The sequence below is a fragment of the Chiloscyllium plagiosum genome, chromosome 2, assembly GCF_004010195.1.
Source record: "Chiloscyllium plagiosum isolate BGI_BamShark_2017 chromosome 2, ASM401019v2, whole genome shotgun sequence".
NCBI classification, from domain to species: domain Eukaryota; kingdom Metazoa; phylum Chordata; class Chondrichthyes; order Orectolobiformes; family Hemiscylliidae; genus Chiloscyllium; species Chiloscyllium plagiosum.
Window position 1 is genome coordinate 106,587,749 of NC_057711.1, and position 21,441 is coordinate 106,609,189.

Below are 21,441 nucleotides of genomic sequence, written 5' to 3' on the forward strand. Positions count from 1 at the left end.
AATTCTTTGGAATTCTATTCCTCCTAAGACAGTGGAAGCAGTGTATTTTACATTTTTAAGGCAGAGGTAGATTGATTCTTGACAAGAAAGTAGGTGAAAGGTTATGGACGTGAGCAAGAACATGAAGTAATCAGATCAGACATAGTGTTAGCAAATGATGGAGGAGGTTTGAAGTGCTGAGTGGGCGATTCCTGCTCCTAATTCAAATGTTGTATACATGTACATTTATACAGCACCTTTTCCAACCTCAAGACATTAAGCACTTAAAAGAGAAATTTTGAAGTGTCACCACCAGTGTAGGAAATATTATGAATATTGCAAAGTACTGTAAAGGGTTATACTTCTGCTGATACCAACATATAATACCTCAAAGTGTATCAAAACTCAAAGCTCAGAGTTTAACATAAACAGAATGCATATTGAGAATTTGAGCTCAGAATTCAGTGGAATATTTTGTTGGATGCAAATGTGGGAGTCACTTGCTCGTTCAGATTTCCAGTGTTGCCTGAAACCAGGAGCCGATGAAATGGTAAAATCTATTCCAGGAGATTAAAATGTATTTATTCAAATGAATAGAATTTCTGCAGTTAATAATATAAATGCATAACTTGTCAGACTTGAGGGCATACATCACAATCATCCTTCTGAAGTGAGGTCACTGGACTTAAACATTAACTCTGTTTTCTCTCCACAGATGCTGTCAGACCTGCTGAGTTTCTCCAGCAACTTTAATTTTTGTGCATATCAACACAATTATCTGACTGATCCATATATCGATCTTGTAAAGTTCCAAATTTCGAAAGTGTATTAATTTTTTCCTGTGTCCCTTGCTACTCTCCCCATTAACTACCTATTCTCTAATGTCCAGCAACCCCATTTGCACCATTATCTGGTCTGTAATGTGCAGTTTATTTTTTTCTTGTGTCATCCAGCCTCCTGCTGAGCACTGATCCGTGTATTTCAGATGCTAGACGTTGTAAATCACAACCCAGATCAGCCAGGACTACCACCACAGTCGGCTTAAACATGCCAATGTGGGGAAACATGGCGATGTGAGTTATGAAGCACAGCACCATTTAAAAACAAACAAGCTAATTGCTGTCTCAAATGCTCCAACTACTTCTAGTTCCTAACTGCACTTTTGTATGGGTTCCCGAGTAACGCAGCTCAGAAAACGCTAATGGGTTGACGTCAAGCCTACTGTCTCTGATTGATGTGGAAACCTAGAAGTCAGATTCCGATGCAGTACCTCATTCAAAAAGCCACTGAGGATGCAAAGCTGTAACTTCCAGGTTCTTCACAGCCAGCCTACTCCACAGTAAGCAGTCTGAAAATGCAAATTCACTCCTGCATCTCTGTAAGGGTTCTTCAACCTAATTGTTTACACACTCTGCTCAACTGTGACACAGGATATGCCTCCTGTAGAAGATGTTGCACTGAAGCAGGTATAGGATGAGAACTGGCCGTCACTCCAGAGCAACTGTCAGTGAGGTAGGTTTATTTAACTCAACAAAGCTGTTCTGAAATCTCCAGGAATTAAGTCTTAACCTCTAGAGTGTTGAGGTGCAAGCATCACCCAGGAAGAAAATTCATAAGACAACTGAAAAGTAAAATTGATCATTCTTCTTTACGAAGTTATGATTACGAGAATCATAGAATCCCTACAGTGCAAAAGCAGGTCATTTGGACCATTGAGTTTGCGCCAACTCTCCGAAGAGCATCCCTCCCAGACCCATTCCCCCCAAACTTATTCCTTGTAATGCATTTCCCATGTCTAACCCACCTATTATACTCATCCCTGGGCACTATGTGCAATTTGGCATGGCCAATCCACCTAACCTGTGGGAGGAAACTGGAGCACCTGGAGAAAACCCACGCAGACATGGGGGAGTTTGCAAACTCCACACAGACAGTCACCCAAGAGTGGAATCAAGCCCAAGTCCCTGGTGCTGTGAGGCAGCAGTGCTAACAACTGAGCTCCTGTGCTGCCTATAAGGATAAAAATATTAGAGACACAGGGAAAGGGCTGCTAAACAGTAAAGTTTCTTTTTAAATCTGCTCACTGTTCACTTGCTGTGGGATGGTGACCCATTAAGAAGGTCGACATGTAGAACAACTCATGCTGGGACTGTGAGGATGCAGAAGCAGGGAGGACATGATGTAAACTGTGCGCTAAACTGAGCAGATTTAGCATCCCTATAGGTGAATAGCAAGTATTATTCCTTTACCACTGAACATGAAAACTTGGACAATATCCATGGGGTTAACACAATGAACAGAAAAAGACACTCTGGCCTATACAGCCTGTCTGACTGTTGGGTTGTCAGGGTGCAATTTGCTGCGAGTGAAATGATAAAACAGATTGGACCAAATTTAGCTTAGGATCAATTGTTAGTTGCATTAACTGGGATGGAAATGCAAGGTCAAAGCCATATTTTAGTCTAAGTACCAGAGCAGGGCATCAGGACAAAGGTTTTGAAGGTTTGATTCCAAGAAGAACTTAGAAATCATCCATCTACACGCACAGATATACGGGTAAGAAAATATTTTAAAGTCAAATATGTAATTTATTTCAGAGGTAACAACCCAAACATAACCTGTCAACAGAAAAGACACTAAAGGGAGCAGGACAGGTAAAGTTTGAATTTTCTAGACCACCAAATTTCAGGTCTCTTCTGACTTTAGCACATCATTGGTTCTCCAAAAATTGCACAATTTCTGATTTCAATGGATAGGATCAGTGCTGCCAAGACACCAGAATAATCTGTACAAAATATTGTTCAGCCCCTACTATCCTCCCAATTAACACCCTTCCTCTTGCCTATAAAACAATCACTGTCCATGTATGTTATGATGTAACGAAAAGTGTTCCTGTCACCAACGGGTTTGAAAGACATGTTTGCTGTTGTTCGAATGAAAACCATAAACAAATCTTGAAAGGAAAACATAAAAGTGCCTGAATGTCTTTTGATCCTTGCTTCGCTCCACAATGTTCATTTTCTTCTGACCCTCAAAGCCTTATAGAAAATTGTTATTATCTTCAGAGCAGACATCAGCATTTTCCCTGTATGGTTAATCAATACTACTTCTACACTAAACCATACAGATAACAGCTCTCCATATTCAAATCACATTATTTGTTAGCGATAAATTACACAGATATATAATCCTCAAAGGCTCCAGCATGCTGTAGTATTCATGTAAATGACTTTACGTGTCACCAATGGGAATGTACTTGCTATTTCTTTACACCAAGCTGTTTTGCAAGATGAATATGAATTGTATAATCATTGGTTAGCTCTGGCAGCCTTTGAGCATTGAACATTGAAAATCCAATGCATTCTTGAGGATTGACAAAGCTGAAGCTGAGGAATCAGATTTTACAAGCTTTAACCCTCGATGTCATTCCCATACACAGAAGGTGGGTAAGATTGGGCAGCCTGCCCACCATATGTGAATTATTAATTAAATGTCAACTGAAGTTGTTAAAACCTCAATCAACTACAATATCACCATGGTCATACTGTAAAACAGATGGAAAGGAATGGGCAGCCCTTTTGTTTTTTAATGTGCAGGAAGGAAGTGGAAGTGCAACCTTCCAAAAGTGCATTTTGTACACTGGGGAATCTTTCAGATGACGGTGTAACCCTTGCTTCATTTCTCACCAAATGGAATTTAAATGCCGCCTCCCCCTAAATTTGCCAAACCACCCCTTTTCTTCATGAGGTTCAGGGTTCAACTGGGGCTTTCATCCTAGGAGTGATGTCAATCCCATCAGCACTCACTTCCTAGCTATAGAGTTGTGGACTGTCGGTGCTGCTAGAGGATGTGAGTTCCTCCTTATTAGATGGGAAATGGGAATCCTACTCTGCAGCATGCTATTTGTGTGGGACAGGCTTGTTCAGAGTCTGTTAACCAGCTGCTAAGTTTCTTTCTGGATATGTGATCTACCTACACCACAATCCCGCATGTAAGTTTGTGCCCAATATATATTTTCCTGATTAGCAAGGACTGTTGGTAAACTCACATCAACTCCCTCCACCTTCCACACCACTCTCCCAAACCCAGCATGGACAGCAGTGATTCAAGGAGGCAGCTCATTTCCACTTTCTCCAGGGCAATTAGGAATAGTTAATAAGTGCCCGTCCAGACAGAGAATCTTACTTCCCATGAAAAATAAAATGCAATAGCTAAAGCACCCATCCCATGCTGCATTAATACCTTTCCACAGCCATTAGCTTAAGAAATACCTGGAGCAGCCTTTGAGTACGGACACTATAACGTCAAAATATTCTCAATGAGGTATACAACATGGTTGATACTTATGAGTGCAAACTTATAGGAAATATTATTGCATTTATTTTCAATATATCCTCTATAATATCAGAAGTGAGCTGGTGTCACTTTTATACTTTGTGATTCCTTGTGATTATATCAGTGTTACTGTGGAAATGTGATGTCATGTCAGGATCAGTTTGATCTTTGAGTTTACAGTCTTCAATTTTGCTCTACTATCTGCAGTGCTGGGGAAAAGAAAATCACACAATTTCCATCTTGGAGATTCTGCCTTCTTTTATTTACATCAAAAATGTTAAAATATGCTTGGGGGATGGTGGGGAGCTGATCTGTGGTACCCATCCTCACAATTACTGATTGGGATAGAGCAGTTCAGGCTACCCACATCACCCCAGAACCTGCCTTTAGCAGTAAATTAGCAAGAAGAGCCTTGCATAACTATTTCCAAACTTACATATTCAATGGAATGAGCTGTCTCAATTTATCACATGCTGATTTTGTGTTCCAAACATTATATTCCTGCAACTCATTTACTTGCTATATGAGGTGAACCACAGGTGAATGGCAAAGGTACAGTATGAAAACATGTTAAAGCCCGTACTAAATACAGTGGGAGGGATCAATGTGCATGACATGCTTTGTAAGAGTGAGATATTCCATGTAGACAATATGATCTGCTACTGTGGATAAAGTACAGCCAATATGGTTGAACATTTGAAAGGTGTTGGGAGTATTTCAGTGATGGATAATACCGCATGCTGAATCCTGATGAGTCTTTGTGATGTCGACACATTAACTAATGCACAGCAAAGGCATAGTCTGACACTAAGAAAGAGAAAGTATTTAATTTGACATTTGCTGCTTTCAGAATGTTAACTTGGCAGGAGGGACCACCAATGTTATGAGACCTCTGTTTCCAACATCTCCGGTCTATAGTTTTGTTAATTTAGCTGCTCACTCATGGTGAACTGTGCCTGATGATAAATTAAACTTGTGTTTTAGATAATTTTATCTTTTTTCTGATATGAATACAAATAGTAATTTTAATTAAAACCTGACAAAGCACTGTTCATGTTCCTCAATTTTGATGCGAAATCACCTTTTTGTTACATTACGCACAACTGGTTGACAAAAATTAGTTTCCTTTCTTCTCCTAAGAAATGGTTTCCCCAGGCAAGATTAGAGAGCTGCTAATAAATCTCTGTAAATTATATTTGGATTCTTCTTTCCCCAATGAATGGTGAAAGCATAGAACTCGTGAGAGGCCCAGCATGATCTTTTTTAGGGATACAAAGTTAAAAATCACACAACACCAGGTTATAGTCCAACAGGTTTAATTGGAAGCACTAGCTTTCGGAGCGCTGCTCCTTCATCAGGTGGTTGTGGAGGACACAATTGTAAGACACAGAATTTATAGCAAAAGTTTACAGTGTGATAACTGAAATTATACATTGAAAAATACCTCGATTGTTTGTTGAGTCTTTCATCTGTTCGAATACCATGATAGTTTCACTTCTTTCATGAGGTAAAAACAATGACTGCAGATGCTGGAAACCAGATTCTGGATCAGTGGTGCTGGAAGAGCACAGCAGTTCAGGCAGCATCCGAGGAGCTCCTCGGATGCTGCCTGAACTGCTGTGCTCTTCCAGCACCACTGATCCAGAATCACTTCTTTCATGTGTAAATCACAAAACTTTTTTTTAAGAAGTTGCATTCTCAGCATAACTGTACCAATTGGTGTCAGCTAGACAATATGTTGAAGGTGTTAGCCCCCTGTGTTACCTGTCTGTGAGTGTCTGTGAGAGAGAGTGTATATGTGTGTGCGAGAGTGTAGAATGGTCTAAGTCTGTGAGTGGCTGCATGTGTGAGTGTAGGAGTGTGTGTGTCTGTAAGGGTGTGTGAGTGTCTGTGTGCATGTCTATGTATACGTGTGTCCGTGTGTATGTGTGTGTATAGGAGTGCCTGTGTGTGTGTGTGTGTATAGTGCAATGGTGGTCATCTGTAATGTGACATGAACCCAAGGTCCCGGTTGAGGCCCTCCCTATAGGTACAGCACTTAGCTATCAGCCTCTGCTCGGCCAAAGTTCGCTGATGCAGGATAACCATATCTAACAAAAAGGAAAATAAAGGTATGCTGATAAATTGAGCTGAAAGGGGGTAGGAGGGAGTCTCTTATGGAGTATAACACTACCACAAGCTAGTTGGGCTGAAAAATGTGTAAATGTGCTACAAATCGGATGCAAGCTATCTGGAGATCTATGTGACCCGTGAGGAAGTTCATGACTGAGTACCACTCTATAATAACCATATCCGATTCACAACGTTGATAAACTTTATGAATCCATTTACATTCAGGAATTAAGTTGCAAAGTTTTACTGGCAGTATGAATTCCTAGCATGCTGAAATCGAATTCCTTCACCTGTAATTTGCTAGAAATTCTAAATGGAAACCCAGACCTCGCAGAGACCTCTTTTAAAAAATGAAAAAACATTTTTGTGCCATCTGAACCTCTGTGAGTGCCAATCAGTGCAAAAACAAAACACCCTGTCAACCGTAGAGGCGCAAGCCCACTCCATTGAGATGCAAATATTCTTTTAACGGTTAATATTTTTCTAGTCACCAATAGAGAATGGTGTCAGCTTTCTTCATAATGAAAAAGTGTTTGATGGAGTTGCATCCTAAAAAGGCCACCTTCAAAGGCACGCATTGAGTTTAAGAACATAACTAAAAGGAGAAGGACTAAGATATTTGATCCTTCAAGCCTCATCAATCATCCAGTGTGATCATGGGTGATCATATCTGTCTAAAATCTTTGACTCAGTGCATCATAAAACTCAGTGGATTAGCTCAAAACTTTTGACTACTAAGGAAGTTTACCATGCTCCTACAATTGATTCACAATGGTATGAATGCATTTGTCTTGAATGAGAGAACGGAAAAAGTTTACTTCAAAATTCAGTCCAGGTTTAAGGCTGTGTAATACTACTTACCATTTATTTAGCAGGGGGCATTCACCCCATGCAAGATCAAATTGCCTCTGGTGTAAATGTCAAATATCACGCAGGTGGAAAAAGTCAACAACTCTGCACCAAACTTATTATTGACCATCACAGATATGCATGATCCATTGTTTGTGGATAACTGCAGTGCCATTGTCCATTCTTGAAGTCACTCTGCAATGCCTAAATTCTATAGAATTTTGTCTGTCTTTGAATGCTGGCATAACAGAACTCATATCAATCCAGACTTGCTCTAGGACTCCATTCTCAACCACTTTCATTCAGTGCTCTCCTCGTAAACTTTGAGGAGATGGAGGTAGACAATTCACTTTCACTGAGATGCACATGACACTTCTCCTCATTATGTCATTGCCCAATGAGGGCACTGCCAGAGGTTGCTGCACTATCTTCAACCCAGGGGCAGCCTCTGTCTCAGGACTCTCCTGCACAGATGTTCCCTCATTCAACAAGATCAAGGAAGCCAATGATGATCCTTATGAACAGAGAACAAAGAAAAAAGAAAATTATAGCACAGCAACAGGGCCTTCAGACCTCTGAGCCTGCACCGATCCAAATCTTTTATCTAAAGCTGTCGCCTATTTCTAAGGGTCTGTATCCCTCTGCTCCCTGCCCATTCATGTATCTATCTAGATACATCTTAAATGACGTTATCGTGCCCGCCTCAATCACTTCTGCTGGCAATGCGTTTCAGATGCCCACTACCCTCTGCATAAAGAACTTTTCATGCATATCTCCCTTTAACTTTTCCCCTCTCACTTTGAACTCGTGTCCCCTAGTAATTGAATCCCCCACTCTGGGAAAAAGCTTCTTGCTATCCATCCTGTCTATACCTCTTATGATTCTGTTGACCTCAATCAGGTCCCCCATCAACCTCCATCTTTCTAATGAAAATAATTCTAATCTACTTAACCTCTTTTCATAGCTAGTGCCCTCCATACAAAGCAACATCCTGGTAAACCTCCTCTGCACCCTCTTCAAAGCATCTACACCCTTTTTGATAATGTGGCATCCAGAACGGTATACAGTATTCCAAATGTGGCCAAACAAAATTCTTATACAACTGTAACATGACTTGCCAACTCTTATACTCCATACCTAGTTCAATGAAGGAAAGCATGCCGTATACCTTCTTGACCACTCTATTGAACTGCATTGCCACTTCAAGGTACAATGGACCTGAACATCCAGATCTCTCTGTACATCAATTTTCCCAGGACTTTTCCATTTACTATATAGTTCGCTCTTGAATTGGATCTTCCAAAATGCATCACCTCACATTTGCCCGGATTGAACTCCACCTGCCTTTTCTCTGCCCAACTCTCCAAATGATATCCAGTCCCCTTCACTGTCTGCTACTCCATGAATCATGGTGTCATTTGCAAAGTTGCTAATCAGACCACATATACCTTCCTCCAGATCACTTATGTATATCACATACAACTGTGGTCCCAGCATGGATCCCTGTGGAACACCACTGGTCACAGTTCTCCATTTTGAGAATTCCCTTCCACTACTACTCTCTGTCTCCTGTTGCCCAGCCAGTTCTCTATCCATCTCGTTAATATATTCTGCACTCCATGTGATTTCACTTTCTCTAATAGCCTACCATGGGGAAGCTTATCAAATGCTTTACTGAAGTCCATGTATATGACATCTATAGCCCTTCCCTCGTCAATCATCTTTGTCATTTCCTCAAAGAATTCTATTAAGTTGGTAAGACATAACCTTCCCTGCACAAAATCATGTATCCCATTTTCTTCCAAATAGAAGTAGACACTAAGTCTCAGTATTTTCTCAAGCAGCTTCCCTACCACTGACGTCAGGCTCATCAGTCTATAATTACCTGGATTATCCCTGCTACCCTTCTTATACAAGGAACCAACATTAGCCATTCTCCAGTCTTCCAGGACCTTACCTGTGTTCAATGATGCTGCAAACATATATGTTAAGGCCCCAGCTATTTCCTCTCTCGCTTCCTTCAGAAATTTGAGAGAGATCCCATCTGGACCTGGGGACTTGTCCACCTTAATGCCTTTTAGAATGCCCAACACTTCCTCCCTCCTTATGCCAATTTGACCTAGAGTAATCCAAAGTCTATTCCTAACCTCAACATCTGTCATGCTCCTCTCCTTGATGAATACCGATGCAAAGTACCTGTTAAGAATCTCATCCATTTTCTCTAACTCCACGCATAACTTTCCTCCTTTGTCCTTTTTGTAGTTACCCTCTTGCTCTTTATATATGAATAAAATGTTTTGGGATTTTCCTTAACCTTGTTTACTAATGATATCTCATGACCCCTTTTAGCCTCTTAAATCCTTGTCTCAGATTGGTCCTACATTCCCGATACTCTTCCAAAGCTTTGTCTGTTCGCAGTCGCCCAGACCTTATGTATGCTTCCTTTATCTTCTTAGCTAGTCTCACAATTTCACCTGTCATCCATGACTCCCTAATCTTGACATTTCTATCCCTCATTTTCACAGGGACCTGTCTGTCCTGCACTCTAATCAACCTCTCTTTAAAAGCCACCCACATAGCAAATGTGGATTTACCTTCAAATAGCTGCTCCCGATCTACATTCCCCAGCACCTGCCGAATTTTGGTATAGTCAGCTTTCTAATAATTTAATACTCTTCCTTGAGAACTACTCTTGTCTTTGTTGTAATGAATGTTGTAAAACTTACAGAATTATGAGCGCTATTCCTAAAGTAATCCCCTATTGAAACTTTAACCACCTGGCTGTGCTCATTCCCCAACACCAGGTCCAGAATGGCCCCTTCCTGAGTTGGACTATTTACATACTGCTCTAGAAAACCCTCCTGAATGCTCCTTGCAAATTCTGCTCCAGATAGACCTCTAACACTAAGTGAATCCCAGTCAATGTTGGGAAAATTAAAATCTCCTCTTTCTACCACCCTATTGCTCCTACATCTTCCCATAATCTGTTTACATATTTGTACCTCTATCTCACACCCGCTGTTGGGAGGTCTGTAGTCCAGCATCAACATTGTTACCTCTCCCTTCCTACTTCTGAGCTCTGCCTATATTGCCTCACGGCTTGAGTTTTCCATAGTGCCCTCCTTCAGCACAGCTGTGATATCCTCTCTGACCAGTAATGCAACTCCTCCACCCCTTTTACCTCCCTGTCTATGTCAGCTGAAGCATCGATATCCTGGTCTCAGTCATAACAATAACATCATAGTCCCAGATACTTTTCCAAGCCCTAAGTTCATCTGTCTTACCTACTATACTTCTTGCATTAAAACAAATGCACCTCAGACCATCTGTTCCTTAACGTTCATCATCTGTTCCCCTGCCTACTCTTCCCCTTAGTCATGCTGACTGCATTATCTACCCCCTTCTGGGCTTTAGCTACTACCTCCTTACTGTCCACTAACCTCTTCATTTAGTTCCCATCCCCCTGCCACCATTAGTTTAAAACCTCCTCAATTGTGTTAGCAAAAGCACCTCCACGGACATTTGTTCCAGTCCAACCCAGGTGTAGACCATTCAATTTGTAATTGTCCCACTTAACTCAAAACTGGTCCCAATATCCCAAAAATCTAAACCCCTCCCTCCTGCACCATCTCTCAAGCCACTCATTCAACCTGCCTATTCTTCCATTTCTACTCTGGCTAGCACGTGGCACTGGTAGCAATCCTGAGGTTATTACCTCTGAGGTCCTACTTTGTAACATGGCTCCTAACTCCCTAAACTCTGCTTGTAGGACCTCCTCCCGTTTATTACCTATATCGTTGGTGTCCATATGCACCACGACAACTGGCTGTTCACCCTTCCCCTTCAGAATGTTCTGCAGCTGATTGCTGACATCCCTGACCCATGAACCTGGGAGGCAACATACCATTCAGAAGCCTTGTTTTCGACCACAGAACTGCCTATCTACTCCCCTTTCAATTGAATCCCCTCTGACTATAGCCTTTCCACTCTTTTTCCCGTCCTTCTGTACAGCAGATCCAGCCATGGTGCCATGAACCTGGCTACTGCTGCCTTCCCCTGGTGAGCTATCTCCCCCAACATTATCCATACCTGTTATGGAGGGAGATGACCACAGGGGACACCTGCACTGCCTTCCTGCTCTTTCTCTGCCTTTTGGTCACCCATTCCCTTTCTCCCTCAGCAATCCTAATCTGTGGTGTGACCAATTCACTAAATGTGCTATCCATGACCTCCTCAGCATCACGGATGCTCCATCTTCCAGTCAATTAGCCCAGTCCCCTCTGCAAAACTCAACGGTTGTAATTATTTGCCCTCCCTCCAGACCCCTGCTTCCACAACCCCTAAAATGATCCTCATGTCTCTTTATCACAACAGAAAATTCATCCCTTTGTGTCTGTCTCGAAACTTTCTCTCCTAACTGTCTTTCTATTGTAAGCTAATTCAGCCAAAGCACACTTAGTCATTTCATCCAACTCGTTTTCCAAGTGGGTCCCTAATTTGGGGATAACACGTTTCATATTAAAAAAAAATGTAGGGCCAAGCTATATCATATCCCTAAACTCTCAGTAATTGAAATTTAAAAAATTACAGAATGTCAATTGAATGGCATATGGTCCAGACAGTTAATATGAGGTCACTATCATTGTTTACTTTAAATGCAATCACTGCAGTAGATGCCTTTTTAAATGCAAAGCCCTCGGATAATTGACTTAATTTTCAACTGACTGGTGCAATTATCAAATATGAAGCTGAGTGAGGTAGTATATATTTATGATGGACCACTAATAGCTCAAAGATTAAAGCTCGAGTAGCAGAATCACTTCATCAATGATAAGCAGGTCTACGTATGTCAAGTGCGTTTTGCTACCTGAAGCTGTGATTGACACAAGTTGTTGAATTTTCACTATACCATTAAGCTTTTGTAAATTACTCATGCCCACGCAAAATGTTTGCCTGCTTCCTTTCAACTGAGTTTTCACAAAATTTAACAGAATTTTGCTCTGGTATGCTAGCCCCTAATTAAGTCTATGAAGATTTAGAACTCCATCATGACTTAGATAGAACTAGGCCATTCAAATGATGCAGCTGATTTATAATAGATCAGGCTGCAGAAAGCATCACGTGATCTCTTCACCAGCTTACGGTGTATCTCAGCATTAATATTTCACACTATCATGTGTAGTCTGACTGAAGTTTTTGGAAACCCAGGGGGCACCAGCAGCCTTATTGATCCAACGCTAAGGACGTACAGAGTACATTTATCTACTGATCTAATAGTTGACAGGCACATTATTCATGGCAGCAATGATGGATCAAGAGCCAATGCAAATCTCAATAGACTCAGTAAGCCAACACTAATTCAACATCATTAAATATATAATGTGCAACTTAATAAATGTATTCCATTCCGGTTCGCATAAAAAAAACCCTACAGTTTGGTCACGCAGTCTCTTTTTTCATGGTTTGTTGCATAATATATTTTAATGCCAATGGCAAATGTGGTATTTTAAGGGCAGCATAGGCCTTCAACAATGTACAATAGCTCAGGGGTACTACACAGTTCATGAATTCATGTCAAAGTAAGTCATTCTAAATTTGGATCCCCAACATTCAGCTATCTGCCAAAAAGTTATGATCTGAATACTCAGTTATTGGCCCTGATAAGCACTCTTCCCTCACTGGGATCTTACTGGAATCTGAACTGCAAGTTATTCTCAATGTTGTCCCAGAGTTTACCATCAGGATCAGAAATCCTGGTCCTGAAATTTCGGTCAGGGAATTCCCCACGCTAACTGGATTAAAAAATACCCATGTAAATTTAGATGGTTCCTACACTGGAGATTGCTAGACAGGATTCTCCTGTTATGACTCTGTCCAGAAATTCATTAATCCAACACGGAAGAAAACTATTATAAAAACCATGCCCCCAACCTGCTCCGCCACCCCCCTCACCCTTCTCTCACCCGCCTATTTCAGTTTGGGTTCCAGGTGGGTTTCTGGGGGAAGGATAGAGGACCAGGTGGATGGGGAGCTGAAGTGCTAGGAGGTAGGATACCAGGGTGTGAGGTACGTGTTGGGAGTTAGGTCCAGCTAGGGTAGGCTTGAAGGTGTAAGGCTTGGTTGCATGATTGCCAAGTGAATTCTGGGAACATGTTGAGTTGAGGCAAGATTCTGTTGGATCAATTGGTGAACATCAGTTCCAGCAGCTGGGGTGAGTGGTTACAGGCCATGTTGGGGGTGGGGTGTGTGCGTTAATATGAGGTGATGTTGAGGGCAGATGGGAAGAAAGCTTTGGGCTTGAGTATGGGGGTTGGTGGTGATCCGTGGTGATTTGGCCTTCAGTTTGATAGTTACCCATGAGTTAGAATAGGTTTTTAATCCTATCACTTCTCCTGAGTAATTATTAATCTATTAAACTGTTCCTTGCACACAAAACATAGAAAGCTAACCCACCAGTGCAGCGGGTAATCAGGAAGACTAGTACAATGTTGGTCCTTTTTTCAAGGGGATTGGAGTATAAGATTAGGGAAGTTTTACTGTGATTTAAAAGGTGGAGTACCATCATCTGGAATACTGTGAACAATTTTGATCCTTTTATTTAAGAGAAGATATTTTATCATTGGGTGGCAGTTCAGTGAAGTTTCACTAGGATGTTTCCTGGTCAGGAGATTATGAGCAAAGGCTAAACAGGTTTAGACTGTACTCACTGGAGATTAGCAGATTGACAGCTAATCTCATTGAGACACATAGCATTCTTAAGGGGTTTGTCAGGGACAATGCTAAAGGATCATTCACCACTTGGGAAAGTGGAGGACTAAACAGCATATCTCAGAAGTAATTGAAAACTGAAGTGAGGGGGAACATTTTCTCTTGGATGGTTGGGAATCTTTGGAACTCCTTGCCACAAAGAGCTGGGCCAATGGGCTGAAAGGCAAATCAGGGCAGAACTTATACACTTAATGGTAAGGACTTGGGGATTATTGCTGAACAAACAGACCATGGAGTGCAAGCTCATGGTTCCTTGAAAGTGGAGTTGTAGGTAGATAGGATAGTGAAGAAGGTGTTTAGCCTGTTTGCCTTTATTGGTCAGTGGATTGAGTATGGAAGTTGGAAGGTCATGCTACAGTTTTACAGGACATTGGTTAGGTCACTTTTGGAATATTGTGTGCAATTCTGGTCTACCTCCTATTGGAAGGATGTTGTGAAACTTGAAAGGGTTTAGAAAAGACTTAAAAGGATGTTGCCAGGGTTGGAGCGTTGAGATATAGAGAGAGGTTGAATAGGCTGGGGCTGTTTTCCCTGGAGCATCAGAGGCTGAGAGTTGACCTTATAGAGGTTTATAAAATCATGAGGGGCATGGATTTAGTAAATACAGAAAGTCTTTTTCCCAGGGTAGGAGAGTTCAAAACTAGAGGGCATAGGTTTAAGGTAAGAGGGGAAAGATTAAAAGAGGCAACTTTTTCATGAAGAGGTTTTTGTGTGTATGGTTTGAGCTGCCAGAGGAAGTGGTGGAGGTTTGTACAATTACAAATTTAAAAAGCATTTGGTGGGTACATGAATAGGAGGGGTTTAGAAGGATATCGGCCAAATACTGGCAAATGGGACTAGATTTATTTCAGATATCTAGTCAGCATTGATGAGTTGAACAAAAGGGTCTGTTTCTGTGTAATATATCTCTATGACTCTAGATTCATAGAGTCTATGACTCTAGTTGTGGGAACTAAGTCTTTGTTTATATTTAAGTTGATATGGCTAGATTCTTGATCAGTAGTGAAATTAAGGGTTACAGGGAAAGGGCAGGAACGTGAATGTAAGAAATGCCAGATCAGAAATTATCCTGGTGAATGGTAGACCAGGCGCAAGGGGCCAAATGGCCTATTCCTGTTTCCAGTTCTTGTGGTCTTATGGTCTAAGCTTACGTGAGTCCAGATCCTCTGAAATCTCCAACTTTAAGGGACTTCTTCAGAGGTTTCCAAATGCCTAGAAATCACCCATCATAATTTTCAATCACCAAGTAATTTGATCATCATGGCAGCATTAGGAATTATTTATGACACTAGTGTAAATTTCCAGTCTGTCAACCATCAGGTCATTGGAAAATCTGGGCTTTTATTTCTGATCCTGATTGATCAATAAAAAAAATGTTAATTTTGCAGGAGTTTTCCCACAAATTTCCTGCCCTGCAGCTTTCTCACACAAAGCAGTGTAAACAAGTCCAGAATCCCCAATAAAAACAGCAGCATGGAAACCATGTTCCCGCTTCCAACAAGAAGCGGTTTATTCAATGATTTTAAAGGTTCTGTTGCCAATTTGGAAGTAACTGAGAGAAGATAATTTTTTGAGGTAAGTCTGGAGGTAGGGTGGCAAATGATTGAAGAATAGGAGATGGGGTGTAAGGTTGGTGGGCGATTAAGAGTGTTGAAAGATAGGATAGCTGGTGGGTGGAATGGTAGGGAAATGGGTGCCAGATAAGTGAGGGGCTGTAGGACAGGTGAATGACGAGGTAGGGTGCCAGATGGATGAAGGGTTGAATGCCAGGTGGGTGAAGTGGTTAGGATTCCGGTGTGTGGGAGAATAGGTATCAAGCAGGTGAGTGGGCAGGAGAGGAGGTATGAATGCTTGGTGTAGGGTTGAGGTTTGGGGTCACGTGGGTGTTGAGTCCACTGATGTCACGGGTGAGTATCAGGTCTAAAGGTTGGTTGGAAATGTTATTGCGTCAGATGGGATGGATTTTGGATTGGTTGGGATGTCCAGTTAGAGTTTATCAGTCTGAGTGAGATAGGTATTGGTTTGACGGGGAGCTGATATCAGGTCGATATGGTGAGTGTCAGTTTGTTTAGAAAGGGGACATGGTATTAAGCTGGATGGGCAGGTTTTCAATGGGATGTTTAGGGTGTCATAGAATCCCTACAATGTGGAAGCAAGCCATTTGGCCCATCGAGTCTGTATCGACCCTCCGAAGAGCATTCCACTCGTACCTCCCTGCCTCCACACCACATCCCCTATCCCTATCCTGTAACCCTGTATTCCCCATGGCTAACCTACCAAACCTACATTTCTCTGAATACAATGGGCAAATTAGCATGATCAATCCACCCAGCCTGCGCATCTTTGGACTGTGGGAGGAAACCAGAGCATTCAGAGGAAACTCACACATTTACGGGAAGAATGTGCAAACTCTGCACAGTCACACTAGAGTGGAATTGAACCCGGGTCCCTGGCACTGTGAGGCAGCAGTGCTAACCATTGAGCAATCATGCCATGCCTTTTTTTGTCTCATTGGCTTCTGTTTGGGTGGGAGGCTGCCAGGCTGCGGATGTGGATGCTTGTCAGTCTAGCAGTGTCAAGGGAGTATGGTCAGGCAAGGAGGTTGGGACGATGGGTTCAGAGTTGTCAGGTGACGAGGGAGGGAGTAGTCAAAGAGGCCAGGGGATCTAATTAATAATTATCTAGACATACTGCAGGTTTAAATCTTGAACCTTTTCTGAGTAACTGAGCAGGTCAGAACCTTGTAACGTTTTCAATTCCAACTCAGATCCAGACAATTTCTTGGAGAATCCCAGATGCCTGTTATTGCCCCAAGGAAATTTGGACATTCCAGGCAATTCTCATGGAGTCAGCTGCATCATAACATCCACGCGGTCATGCATTCCTGAAAAAAATGTTTAAGTACTCTACTTCTCTTGTGTTTTCAAGAAGAATGTTCCAAGACTCTGGAGAAAAAAAAACAAAATCACCTCATCTCTGTCTTAAGTAGAAAACTCCTGATTTTTAAATAGTCTTGATGCACACCCCCAGACTATGCTGTTGTAATGTTTACCTCCCTTGTAGAATCTTTAGGCCAAATTGTTTGAACTTCTCATTTGTCAGTTGCTTCTATCCTCTTCTCAAGATGAATTTGGTGTGTTTAGGGGTCCTCATATGTTCTAAACAGTGCAGCCCTCCCACAGTGAGTCACAGAGCTTAGGAACATCACTGTAGAGCAGACATTTATCTCCCAGCATGGCGCAGTAGTCTTCTAGCCCAACATGATGATCTCTCAGCCAGGCATGGTGGCCTTTCAGCAACCCCAGCACTCTTTCGGCTTGGTGTGGTCTCAGGATGAATGTCTGGTCTCGAGGTGATTCCAGAGCCATCTCCCGGCCTCGGTAGCCTTGAGGTGAAGACCAACACAGTCTGGAGTCAAGGCCCGACACGAATTGGAAGCTAGATACTAGCATGGATTGCATTAAAAGGATGTTGCTCTGAAGTTGTTATTTCTCTATTCTCTAATTTACTCCGACAATTTGTAATGCTGGACTTGTTACTTATTTAATTTTTTAATTTTTCTTTCCTCAGAGCTTGTACTAAAGATTTTGTACCTAGGCACAGGTAGCCAATCCTTTATTTGAAATCGCGAAATCCGAAAAGCTCCAAAGTCCGAAGGTTTTTTTCTCATTAACAAGGTTGTTTGGCGTGCAAACAGTTAACCCAAGTTGATACCCACTCGAGTCGTGTCACTCAGATGTGACATGTGGGGGCATGACCCAGCACCTGCAGGCACCGATTCTGTTTTAAGGCCCCGTTTTAATTAATAAGCCATGCTCCTCCAGTAAGATTTTTAAAAAGTTCACCATCAAACTGTCGCTTATTCTGAAATTCGAAAAATTCTGAATTCCGAAAACCAGAGCATTTCGTATAAAGGATTATGCACCTGTACCTGTAAGATGGTGCCGTAAGTGACAACTTGTAAACTTTTCACTGTTCTCATTTGAGCACATATGACAATAAAGCTAATTCTAATTCTAATCTCATGGCTTCATGCAATTCTATTTGCTAAATATGCCCACAGAGATTTCACTCTCAAAACAATGTCAACATGGCAGACATTCGAGTTGTCTCTGCACTGTTAAACCAGGGAAAATAAACAAAAAAGAATGTGTTCATAAGGTTTGTGTTGCAGAGACAGAACCAAATTGCTTGATAAAGAAAACACTTTCCTGTATCTGAAATCTTAAGTTTATCTACAGGAAATGGTATTGAAAAAATAGTCATAGATCAGCGCTGCCTCTTCCAGTCCAGTTAATGATTTTTCTTCTATGGGTGAATGTTTGCAAATAATATTCTCGTCCTCCTGTCTAAAGTCAAACAATATCTTGATTTTAAAATTCTTGCTCTTCTCTATCTCTATAATTTCCTCCAGTCCCCAATCTGCTGAGATCTTTGTGCTCCTCTCATTCTGTCGTTTTGTGCATTCTCAGTTTTAATTTCTCCACCAGTTGAAGGCCCTTAATTATCCTCATGTTTTGGGATATCCTCTCTATTCCTCTCTACCTTTTTTAAGGTTTTAAGGCTCTCAAAACCAGCCTCTTTGCCCAAGTGTCAACACTTTACTCACACTGTTCATATTAATCTTTTGGCACTTGGTTATCTGCGAATCCTTTGTATTCAGCCTATTGACACACTACTCACACTATTTGTATTTATCTATTGATATTCTTAGCTACCTCGAATTACCTGTCCACCTATACATTCTGTGCCTGTATGCTTCTTTCCACGTCTCCTGATGAAGGAGCAGTGCTATGAAAGCTTGTGATTTTAAATAAATCTGTTGGACTATAACCTGGCGTCATGTGATTTCTGACCTTTTCCACCCCAGTCCAACATTGGCATCTCCACTTTTAGTATCAAATTACAATAGAGATAATATCAAATAAAGAAATCCTGAGGCTCTTGTTTGCTTTAGAAAAAACTCCAATGCTCTGTGCTCGTCAAACTTGAAAAGGGAATAAAGGGTAAATATATCCAAGGGTGAGTACTCTTGAGCTTTCTGAAATCTTTCTACTTAAACAGAATAACACCATGATTGACAGAAATGTAGAACTGATCAATCAACTTTCTTTTTGGATGATAAGGGTTAATCAAAGTAGCCCGGAGTCCAAAACTATAGTACTATCGATTTCTCTGCATACTGTAGAAAGAATGCCCTTTAGCCTTTGTTTTAAGCAGAGAAGGATTGGTCAAGTTTGAAGCAGTGATCACTACAGTCCCAAATGCAAACATTAAATCACTTAAGTCAACCTCATTACAGACTAGTAATAGCCTTCTAGTTCCTAAAGTTTCAGAGAACTTTAATCGTTTGAGAATGAGTGCCAGAAAATGTTATTTTTTTGGCAAAAGAAAGCATCTGAAAATCCATGTTAATTGGCTTTTAAAGTGTAAATGTCACTGAATTAAAGATAGACTTCTAATTAAATGTTTCTTTTGGCAGTATTGCAGTTGAATACAATGAGAGAGAATTTATCGATAAGAGCAGATCAAAGGTGTTAGACCCTTTCGTTAACGCAATGGAAAACTAACACATAGAGGGAAAAAAGTTTAAAGTGGTGACCAAGTCTCAGTGAATTAAATTCTCAAAAAGCTTTGTATTTTGAATTCTCTACAATGTCTTGCAGAAATGTGTGAGATATATAGAAGAAATAAGAGAAATATGTCAACTGGTTATTAGTAATGAGAATTTGGATTCATTAAACTCAAAAATGTTGAGCCCGGAAATGTGAACCATTCAACCCCGCAGCCAAATCATCATCAGCGTTCCACTAGCACTGGAAAATTGTTTTGTCAATGGCAATGCATCATTTTAGAAAGGTCAGAGAGATAAATAAGATAAATAAGATGTAATATTTTGCTGTTGAAATCCTGGCAGAAATTGTCTCCAAAAATTATATCCATTTAAGAACTGTTCTAGCTCAGGAATTTTTATTCAAAAGCATCTTGATGAATGCCACCTCTGTAATAAAATAGCAAAATTAGACAGTGCATTGATTTTTTTTTCAAATTGACTTAAAGAATATCCTTCGTTATATTCAAAAGTGAAAATGTGGTAAAGTTTGATTAATATGATGGAAAATATATATACCACCAAAAGTTATTTTAAATTAGAGTTAACTCAACACCTATGGATACAAACATTTTATCTTACTGGAGACAAATTTTAAGCAATATTAAAAATCTATTTTCTACTTTGATTTGTGTACAGTAGCTAAGTTAGCAAATCAAAAATAAAAGACCTTTCACAAAATACCTATCAGTGTCTTTTCACCTAAAAGGTCCAAATTTGATTTCTGGGGCCTCTTACAAAGTTATGCAAACCAACACAACGAGCAGAGATCCCCAGTGCAGATCAATTCATCTGAGGCCTGTTTCTCAGTGGTTAACACTGCTGCCAGGGACCCGGGTTTGATTCTGCTCTTGGGTGACTGTCTGAGTGGAGTTTACACATCCTTTCCATGTCTGCGTGGGTTTCCTTCCACAGTTCCAAGATGTGCAGGTTAGTTGGCCATGTTAAGTTTCCCATAGTGACAATGGATGTACAGGCTAGATGGATTAGTCATGGGAAATGCAGCGTTACAAGAATTAGGTAATGCGGTTGGGTCTGAGTAAGATGCTCTGCAGAGGGTCAGTGTGGGCTCAATGGGCTGAATGGCCTGCTTCCACACTGTCGGATTTCTATGATTTTTTTTAGGCAGGGCTGGTTTCCTGCATAATACTTTCAAAAAAAATAATATTGCTTATTTATTAACATGGCATGGGCATTTCACAGGACTCAACAGAGCAGGAAGGGTGTTTTCAGTGGACTCCAGAACTAAGGATCACAATGTAAGGATACAGGGTAAACTATTCATGACTGAGATTTGGAGAACTTTCTTTACCAAGAATGGTTAACCTGTGGAATTCACTACCACAGAAAACAATTAAGACCAAAACATTGCTTACCTTCAAGCAGGAGTTGGATGTAAAGTGATCAAAGCATATGGGGAAAACACAAAAATAGGCTATTGAGTTGGATGATCAGCATAATGAATGGCAGAGCAGGCTCAAAAAGCTGAAGAGCTATTCTTGCCCTTATTTGCTATGCTTCCATGAAAAGCCAGACTTTTTGTACATCTATAATTTGCCAGGAAATGTTGATGGTGAAATGCCTTCCAGAGCTGCTGTAGTCTCTGGATGCAAACACATCCATAGTGCTGTTAGGAAATGGGTTACTAAAAGAATGTTTTCGAAAAAAAGGTGGAAGCAGAGAAAAAGAAGAAAAATTTAAGGGCTAAAGGCCTGTGACCAGTGGAGTGCCACAAGGATCAGTGCTGGGCCCTCTACTTTTTGTCATTTACATAAATGATTTGGATG